We start from the raw sequence: 10,885 nt of genomic DNA on the forward strand, positions 1-10,885 counted from the left end.
TGTCGAATTTCCTTTATTATTTGACAATCGTAAAGTACAAATACCCACTGTGCTATGTTTTCTAACTTGTCTTCAGTTTATGCTGTGTTTGAGGTCAACACTGTGACAAGCCTACACTTCATCGATGGGCAGCGTGTGGACACTAGTGACCTAAATAACTCCAGCCTGCACACGTAGTACATTCGATAAAGTGGAACTCCGTTGTTACGATCACCAATGGGCCAAAAATATTTGGCCGTATTAACTAAGGTTTTTTTTTTTTTTACAAGAAAATGTCGGTCGTTTATTCGCGACTATTGCATTGCCCACTTATACACCCTGTTTGCCCCTCAACCTTCCCCCCCCCCCCCCCCCCAACGCCAAATTTTGCAAAAGCACTGTCTTCATTTTTTCTTGGGGGGAGGGAGCGGACTATTGTAATGTCCCCCCTGTAATAGCCGGGAGAAATTGGAAACAATGTTGCTTTAGGGAAGGTCTGGGGGGAGGGGGCACAAAAAGTTTATTACGGAGCAATGCGAAAGTGGCGAATTTCTGTGTTCGTTGTGACGTAAGTTGTTAGCGTCTTTTCATTCATTTATATCACGCTATTTGCCAATCGATTTTCAAACTCTTTTCCATCATGGTTATGGCTGCCGTGAAAACGTAACACGAGGTGTACCCCTCCAATTATCACTCTTGGAAGGTATTTCACCTTCATTATCAAAACCTTTATTCATTTTCCCCGTTCCGTGTCCGGTGGTCCACAATTGACTCCTTTGAGGAGTAAAGCCGTTCGTCGACACTTTTTCTCCATGTCCTTGTTTGGGAGTGGCAACCAGTTGTTCAACATCGCTGCAGTCGCTGTCTTCCTCTGGGTCATTTTTACTATCGTAAGTTGTCTTGGAAATGCGGCAGTCACAGAGACAGCAGCAGAATGTTACTGGAAATCAATGGTTAAAGCCGGGTTAGATCGGCATGAGGATCACAGTTCATTAAGCTGATTTCTGCAGGAGAATAGATCGCCTCATGATTCAAATTCCAGAATACAGGAAAGTTTTGCCCGTGGTATTCGGAATCCTGGACTTTGGAATCGGAAATTCAGCTCAAGGAATCCGGAATCCCACTAACGATTGGAATCCGGAACGAGTCCGGAATCCAGTACCCGAAATCCTTTGAATTACCTTATGTGGGGCGAAATCGAGCTCAGGGTGTTTGGAAACAAGCGGACGTGGGTACCGTATAGATAGGCGCGCAGATGATTGCAAAAGGGACAAATTTCTATGGAAGACCTTTCTTTGCTCCTCCCACTTTCCATGAGAATTTTTTTGAGATTAGACCGATGAACCGGATGAGTTATATATTTTAAGTGAGAAAACTAAGGATCAACTCTATTTACGTAAAGAAATACAAAAACATCTGAATTAATTTACTTCAGAAAGTGATAGTACTGGACCTAATACATACGATAACAGCTGGACGCTACTTCTGGCCTCTGGCCTCAACGAAACCTCTGCTTGTTGATTGGAGGTTTTCTGTCAAACTAAACTAGCATAACTTCACCACTTATAACGCAGGTTCCATAAAAATCATATCTCTTTCTATAAGTGGAACGGAACCAATCTCGTGCCAAGAGTCAGCTTTCCTTTTAGTGATCGTGAGCACCCTAGTTACTGGCCACTATAGGGTTTTTTGTATTTTTGTAGTGTATGGAGCAATATTTAACAATTAATTAATGAATGACGCTGAGTATCTTATGAAGAATTATGGAGATCGAGGAGGGTGTTATCCGTCGAGGCCGTAGGCACCCTCCCAGATCTCCATAATTCTTCATATGATACGAAAGCCGAATTCAATAATTGTTTTGTTATTCAGTCAAAATAATTCCTAGTTTAAAAACATGACTAAAACATGCTTACCGTACCTCCATCGATCCATCGATGTTAAGTTCATCTTCGATAGTACACGTTTAGGTTTGTCCAGCTCCGCAAATATTCTCCAAATAGAAGATGTCGCCCTTCGAGTTGTCTTCTTGCTGTTCTTGCCATGTTTTTAGTTATTTTTTGCCCAGTTCTTACTCTTGAAACGAGTGAAATGTCCGCCATTTTTCAAGTTCACAAGCAAAACAACTCAACCTCGTCCCCAGGTCTTCTCGGTTAACGGTGCCTTAACCTGCACGAACGCTGCATTTTTGACGTCATTTCCTCGTTAAACACAAAATTCTGCCAAATTTGGTCATCAGAAACTGGTTATGGTGAATTATGCGTGTGCTTTTAGCCAATCAGAATCGGGGAATATTAACTGAGCCTGAGGTGAATAATTGTTTTAGTATATGCACACAAAGTGATCTCAACAGAATCAGAAAGGAAACCGTGAAAGAAACAATTAGTTTGATTCACGGGTGAACATGTAGCCGTAAACAGCAGATGCACAACAGTTGGATATTTGCTGTATTTTCAAACATGGCAAATCTTAGTTTTAATTTTTTGTGAACTTTAGCATTAATGATTGAAAAGAAAACGTTGAAAGTTTAAATAACTCCCCTTTCCGAGAAGAAACACAGAGCTTTATTTGCTTCTGTCAACTCTGCACCGTGAATGAGACAGTTTTTTTTATCGTTTCTTGCAAATGCTGTCAACAGCGGCTACGATCGAGGTGAGGGTTCATTATCTGCAGTGCAGTGTTCCTTGCCATGTTAACTTGCTGGCACGTATAGTTTTCGAAAATGTTTGCTTTCCTTTTTTTCTCCATAAATTAACTTCTTTCTTTACATTAAACGGGAGAAAAGACACCTGCCGGACCATCTAAGCAGGGAGGGGCGAAATTTGTGTCGGCGTGGTCGTAATTTGATCCTTTACCTCAATTTGTTCGGCGTCGCTATTAAATGTAGGCTCAATTTCCCCTCTATCATCGAATTAATTTTCTAGTTCTGTTATAAGTGCAGAGGAAAACAGTATGACCAACGCCAATGCTGACAAAACTCACTCCGAAAATTGACGGTTCTTATTTTTCTCGCTTTTCACTGGTGGACCATCATAGACAATTTGGAAGACCATTCCCTTTCTTGTCAGATCAAATAATCATTAATAATCATATCAGTCAATTTTTTCGGCGCTATCACGTGGTTTGGGACATCTATAAAGGCATAGTAACAAGCAAATCATAGTGGGAAAAATAACCGCTTTTCATCGTTGAAGAGTGCGTTTGAGCGTATCAGTACAAACATTTGGAAGTGAAAAGGAGAAACAACGAAGCATTCAAATAGCTGAGTCTTTGAAAACAAGCAAATCATATATTTTAAACGTATTCATCGCTTTGAAACGTAAAATGAACTTTCACTAATAGAGGAGACAGAAAAGAGCGCTCGGTTCCAAGATAAAGAATGTCCTCGGAACTTTACCACACACTGGTCGCTTGCATCGTGGGTTCCATCTTGGCTTTTACCGCCGTAGTGCTAAACGTTTTAGTAATTCTCGCGCTGAGAAATATTCCTTCCTTGCCAAGAAAAACTCTGAAAACATTGCTTCTGAGTATGTCTGTCTCCGACCTTGGTGTTGGTTTAGTAGCGCAGCCACTAAACATTTATGTCCTTGTTAGCAACATAAAATTTTTTGTTGATCTTGATCACTATGGTGCTATATTTAACGCGCACAGAGTCGTGGGCAACGTCCTAACGTATGCTTCGTTTTTTAGCATCGTGGCTTTGAGTGCTGACAGATTTCTGGTTATACGTCTTCAGCTCCGGTACCAGGATGCGGTAACTCATAAACGCGCCATCGCTGGGGTCATTTCATTCTGGCTGTTGAGTGCCTTCCTTCCGTTGTTTCGATTTCTTGAGTGGCTCCCAGAGAAAAAGAGTTTCATTTTGTTTGTTACCATTCAGCTCATTTGTCTCATCATCTCAGGCCTGTTTTACTTCAAGATGTTTTTAGCCTTGCGACAGCACGCAGCCCAAGTTCAAAACGTGTCAGTTGAATGCGGAGAGAGGATTGAAGCGGTAAATGCAGCAAGAGAGAGAAAAGCTGCATTCGGCGTATTTTATGTGTATCTCACATTTGTGGCTTGTTACCTACCACAGATTTCTTTCAATATTGCCGCAAAAATAATTGATATTGAGCGACCTAATTTGGAATATAAAGTAAACCTCCACGCTACGAATTTGCTTGTACTCAATTCCTCTCTGAGTCCACTGATTTACTGTTGGAAGATGAGACGCATTCGGCAAGCCATGATAGACATACTGCGTAAACCCTTTCAAAACTAAGAGAACTGCCGGCAACTGCGGATTTAGACAGGAAAGCTGAACAAGAAAAGCTTGTAATTAAAACTGTTGCTTGTTGGCTGTTTTTAGAACTAAAACGATTGAAAGAAATAGATAATAATAATAATTACAAGAAGAAGACGAAGAAGACCACGAAGAAGAAAAAAAGGAAGGCAACGACAAAGACTAAGAAGAAGAAGAAGAGGAAGAAGAAGAAAAAGAAATAGAAGAAAGAAGAAGAAGAAGACAACGAAGACTAAGAGGAAGAAGAAGCAGAAGAAGAAGAAGATGATGATGAAGAAGAAGACGAAGACGAAGACTAAGAAGAAGAACGAAGTAGAAAAAAGAGAAGAATTGGCAGAGGAAGAGGAAGAAGAAGAAGAAGAAGAAGAACAAGAAGAACAAGAAGAAGAAGAAGAAGAAGAAGAAGAAGAAGAGGAACAAGAAGAAGAAGAAAAAGGAGATGAAAAACAAGAAGAAGAAGAAGTAGAAGAAACACAAAAACCACAGCAGCAGCAGCAACAACAACAACCAGTAAATGATTTTTGTCCTCGGAAAACTGATTTAAGATTGCGTGTCACTGAAAATGCGGGACTATTTTCAAACGAGTTTTAGATAAACGTATGATAGAAGGTATTCCGAGTAAACAGGAGAACAACGGTACCGTTTTAAATTATTCAAACATGCTAAGTATCATATAAGGTAACGACGGTCATTGATTCATCAAATGGGTTACTGAATACTTCACGAGTTATGTGTACTATAAACCGTAAAATAAAAGCAAATAGAAAAGGATAGTGTGGTATTAATTTTGATTTAAACTCGACAACTAGAATGACTGCAAACTGCAGAGTGCGCCACAAGAAAATTGGACAGTGCGGCAGTGTAAATAGGATCATCATGAAATTGAGCTCTGAGTATGTTATCGCTAACCGAGTCCTTTCGATGATTCCATTCATTTCAATTCAAAGAGGACAGACGGCAAATTGTTGTTGCTCGAAATATCTAAAAGTCGTAACTGTTCATCAGTAGGATGCCCAAAATGTGTGCAAGTCCGCAATTTGTTTCGGCTCCATCTTACACCAATAGTAGAACGTTTTAGGAGGTGCCACCCACAATGTGAGCACATCTACTGACTTTCAAACTTTCATATTTCGGTTATATATCGTATAGCTTTCATATATCGTGCACTGTATCTTAACTTGGACTGTATGATAATGTATGATAATTATGGTACATTGCTTTTTAATTTTTTTTATGTTAGGTTCCTTACTGTCGCGACCAAAATTGGGTGGGAAAAAGAAGGTGAATAATAGACACTTTCTGTCAAAAAGTAATTGTTTTATACCTTTTGAATTTTTTTAATAGCTCCGTCGTATTTTATTTTAACAAAACTGTCGCAATTGATTAGTTATTTGTTCTAGCGCAAGCTGTCGTTTATCTGAATCGATTGTAAAAAAACACCCCTTTTTTTAGGGATTAACATTAACACAAACACCTGCGTGTCTGTTACATTCTAAGTACACTCTTTATACAAATACATTCGAACGTGTTTAAATACAAAAACTATCACTTCTTTAGCTAAAAATATCAATGAAAGTTGATCAGCGACTAGCTCTGCGAATGGAAGTTCATTCCACAATAGACTCTTCAACGATTTTTTCAATTGTTGACTTGGAACAGTTAGTGAGAATCCATCGACATCGGTGAAAAATGGGCTAAGGAAGAAAAATATTGCCCGAAGTTTCTGAACGATTTGTTGAAAAAGAACAAACATATTAGCCTCTTAAAGTCGCAAAATTTTACAGACGTTTGTATTGAGGCAAGGAACAAACGTATGGAAAAATTGGTGGACTTTCGGGATCTATATGCAAATAAAACTTATAATATTGTTGTTTAGTCCAGTCAAATTGTAGTTTAGCATCAAACTAATTGCAACAGAACCTTTTTCAACGCCATTTAATTGTTGGATGGCTATTTAACAGCATACTAAAAGTCCGCCAAAATCGGTCCCGTGAAAGATAAGAAAAATTGGAAATAAAGATTTTCAACTTTCACCAAAGGAGACTCAATTTCAGGAAGATCACGAATTCAGACAAAACATCTGATAATTGTGTTTTTTTTCCTCAAGAATTTTCGATACAACATCGCTAATGTATTTTGGGTAGTTTTGTTTTTAAAAAATGCCGACTAAATGTGCGAAGGACACCTGTGTTTCGTCTTGAGAGCTTTGCACAGGTTACCCAGCCACTCGTCTGTCTTCACATTTTGTTTTCCGAGCTTTAATTTTTTTTCAATGAAGGTATTTAAAAGGGAAATTATTAGTCAGTCTGTGTTAACATGGTTAAAATATTAGTAATTGTTTGTTTTTTTTTTTTTTTGCGCAATATCAGAAATGCAGTACGTATTTTGGCAGTATCACAGGCTGGTGATTTTTTAATATATCCTGCAGCACGGATGCAAATTTAGGAGCTGACTGATGGTGAACAGTTATTTTGATCACCCTCGGTTAGCTACTAAATTTGTATCCATGCTGCAAGATACGTGCGACTAAATGTGTGCAACGGACGATAGCTTTGTATCAGTAAAAACTGTTTAACCTGTTCCCATTTTCCGTAATCGAGTTTTGTGAGGTAGTTATGTTCAAACCTTGGACACAGTATGTGTGATCGAAATAAGGGACTCTTTTTTTTTCCTGCGACATGCGCAACGTCCTTTAAGATTATGACTCCGTGCTTTACAATGTGTGTGAATAAATATTCTGCCAAGGACTCCGTCGATTTGGTTTATGCTAGATCGTAACGCGCTGCGCTTTAATTTCATTCTGTTGTAAGGGAAATCCAGGAAGCCAAGCGCAGTGTTATTGTTCTTTTTTTATCTTCTTCTTGTAGCGATTCTCAGATTTAGTTTAGTGTATCTGTGTATTCAGTTTGTATTTTCTGCAACAGCCCTTCCTTTCCTAGTAAGATGAATAAGTAGATCAATCGCTCTGTGGTCTAAAGGCGCTTATATTCCCTCCTTGCATTTCTTTTGTGAGAAAAACCCTGAACCTTGACCAGTTTTTTTTCGTCAATTGGCAAATGAAGACCTCTTTTTCTATAACGATCATGGGATCCTAGACGTCTGAAAATAATTGCAGTGGTCAATGAAGGTGCGAAAGTACTGGACACATGTACGACATTAATGGGCTTGCCTGACTTAGGTTCTGCATGGTGGCTCGCCTCTTTTTGCGGAACCAATGTTTCCCTTCGGATGAGCGTTGTGTAACACTTCAACTTACTGCATGTTAACCTCCTGACTGAGTTGCGTGAATTATGCTCTGGGTGGGGAATTTCCATTACTCCATAGACTTTTACAAGATATTTTTACATACGCATTGTTTTGCGGGCTACCCAGAGTTAATCTTTCCCTTAAAAACAAGATTCCCCATTATACTATTTCGTTTTCTTGAAACAAACGTTTGCTGGAACCAAAGTTCTTATGCGATGAATGTTCCGTTAACCCTTCTAGTTTTTTTTGCGAAGCTAACAACACTATTCCTCAAATGAAAACGCATTTCCCTCTTATCAAGCTCATAGGCATTGGAGCTTAACCTGTTCAAAAACTTTGCATTGTTCTGCATCGTAAAGAATTAGTAAAACTATCCTCCCCTCTTCACCAATTCACTTTTAACAAGAAGAAAACAAAAAGCTTCAAAAAAGTGAACATTGTATATTTGACGATGTCGATACGTTAACGAAAATTAAGGTAACCGTAAAAGCCAAAGCATTATCTTGCTGGATATTTGAAAAGGTACCGAACGAAAATTGCAGTCTTTTGACTGAGAAAAAGACCAAAAGCCGAAGGCAAAATAAGTCCGAAAATCCTGCTAGAAAAGAACGAGGAAAGGGAAAATAAAAAGAGCGAGGAGAAAGAAAGGAGGAGAAGAAAAAATGCAATGGCTGCACTCCTAGTTTTTATCTTGACTTTTTTGGAGATGGTTTTTGAAAGAAAAAGACTGTTTGAGGGGAGAGGACTATTTTGGCTGTAAGGTTATTAAAAAATCCAGTTCTAATATATATAAATTTTTCTTTCCCTTCGGGCTAACAGAAATCTGATAAAAAAAAAGATATATTTTAAAAGCTAATGATTAAGTAACTGCTTTCATTTTTCAGGTTTAAAGCCTTACGACTAAATTTACGACTAGTTTTACAGCCAACAGTTCACTCTATTACTCTGTAAGCCTCCTGTTATGTCGGGGTTCCTTGAGTGGAACATGGGCTTCCTGTGCAAAAGCCAACCGTGTTTAATATCTATTTTATTTGAAAAAAAGAAGCTCTTCGTTTTAAATGTTTTTATCACCGAAAACTAGGTAGCAGTTATTCTTTCTTCTTTCACTTTTCCATAAAAGTAACAAACACATTTTGTGCCTTTTTTGTTAGAACGTGTAATTTCAACTAACGTGGGTGCCCTCTGTTAAAAGCTCAAAATGTTTAACGATTAATTTTGACATGTTGCACCTAACGGATTTTGGCGGGCTTTTAGTATGTTGCTAGATACGTCACCCTTACTTAAATGGGGTTAAAAACATCAAAAATGCCTAGATTGACTGGACTATTGTTGATGTTGTTGTGAAGAGATCTAGAAAGGAGTGTCAGATACATAATCCAGAAATGAAAGGAAGTATTTTTTTCTCAGCGAAACCCACTAAAGGTAATTTGTTGTGGTAAGAAGGTTTAATTTCGTATTCCTGGCGGCAGGTCCAAACTCACTCACTTGACAATGTATGAAAACAAGTTATACATTTATTTAAGTAGGACATCTTGGAAAACAGCATGAATCAAAAACGAATCATATAACAAGAAAGCGCTTGTCCCTCATAACTGCGGTCAAAGCTACTATTTTTGTTATTTGCCACAATAGTTAGTTTGTTTCTTTTTAGGTGGTTTCGGTGTCCATGGTTTCTTTTGAGCTGCTCCTTCGCGTAGTTTCTCTTGACGTAACCAGTCACATTTTTTCTCTACCCAGCGTTTGCGAATTTCACAGTGGAATCTGTAAGTCAAACGTTAGATACAACAGAATAACTAACGGAATTAGCGAAAGAGAAAAGCATAGATTGTGAGAAATAAATAAGACCTGAAAATAAATTGTTTTGAAAACCACCGGTTGTTGGGCTACTGTTAGCTTGCAGTGCCGGGAACGCAGTGCCTGCGTGGCAGGCGTTTGAAAGGGAAGGGAAAGGGAGTTTTAGGCGCGAGAGAAACGCGAGGGGCGCGCGAGGAGGGAGGGAAGGTCTTGTGTCTGCATTACAGAGTCGTAAGCCTGGGTCACCGACGTAATCTAATCTCGGTAAGGACCGGTCATTATTTATCGCCTGGGCGGAGGGCGGAGGATTTTAGGGGGGATCACTTGATTTTTGGGGGAACAAAAGAGGGGATCAGCTAGTCGTGACTGAGATCCCAAAAGGGGGGATCGCTGAAAACTTTGGAAGGATTCAGAGGAGGAACCACTAAAATTTGCTTGGAAAATTAAGGCATGGGGTGGGATGGGGGAACCGCGAAAGTCATCAAACGTTATTAGATGGATCACTTCAGTGAAGTAACATTCAAAGGGGGGATCGGCTAAATCAGTTTCACCTTGTTTAGCCTAAAATCCTCCCTTCCCCGCCCCCCCCCCCCCCCCCCCAGGCGATACATAATAACCGGTCCCCATGAGCCATAATAGGACAGGTTTTATTATGATCTCTTGCCGGTGCCTTAGTAACGTCCTCCAGGCAGAGCCGATATCCTTGTTATTAGCCCCTACGGACTAAATGGGCGCTTTCTATTGAACAAAATTCCGGTTTGAAATTCAATTTCGGAAATTCCACGTGCCCAATGGAACGGTACTGTGACTCCGGTTGCACGGACCCGACCCAAGCCACCACTCGTTTGGTTATTGTTCTTGTAAGCAGGATACAAAAGAGCGGTACGGGGGACAACAGTTTGGTCAAATGGAAAGGAACATTTCGTTCCGACCGGTCAAAGTGGACCATGCACCTTCAAATTCCGGTCGGAGCAAACCAAAGCGGTCCGTTCCATTGGATGTACCAACCGAAATTTCCGGAATTTTGGGTCGATTGGGAAGTGCCCAATGAATTATTGGAAATGCGTTTCGAGTTTCCCTTCACCTGATTGGCACTATTGGCGATGGCTTTTTTAACTTTTCAATTATAGCGCGTTCTCAAATCTTGGTAAACATTTTTTAAGCCCAGAACACTTTTTCGGTACTTTTTCGCAGACTGACTTAACAAGAGGTTATTTCCGTCTGTGGCGCAAGCTGCAGAGTTGTTCGTTGTCAGGTTTCAAGGATTCAATGAAATTTCAAATTTTTGGAACGAAAAAAGGTGTCTGTAATATAAATGTGTCGTTTTTAAAGAATGGCCGCAAGGAGAGACGGACAAGGCTAGCTCGTAATCTACTTCCCCCAGTGAAAAAACCTGGGAATGAAATGGTTGTAAGAGCCTATTTCTGCGGCGGCCCCCTCTTCCCCAAGCAATGTTGATTGTCATGAAAAAGACTCGAATTCATGACGTCGACACTGCACCGTAGAAGAAAAAGGGAAAATGCATTATTTAGACGATAGCTATTGCGTTAGCGTCCCAAGAGTTTTGAACAGGGTTTAGTAACT

Source organism: Porites lutea, chromosome 6 (genome assembly GCF_958299795.1).
Source record: "Porites lutea chromosome 6, jaPorLute2.1, whole genome shotgun sequence".
In the NCBI taxonomy this organism is placed as follows: Eukaryota; Metazoa; Cnidaria; class Anthozoa; order Scleractinia; family Poritidae; genus Porites; species Porites lutea.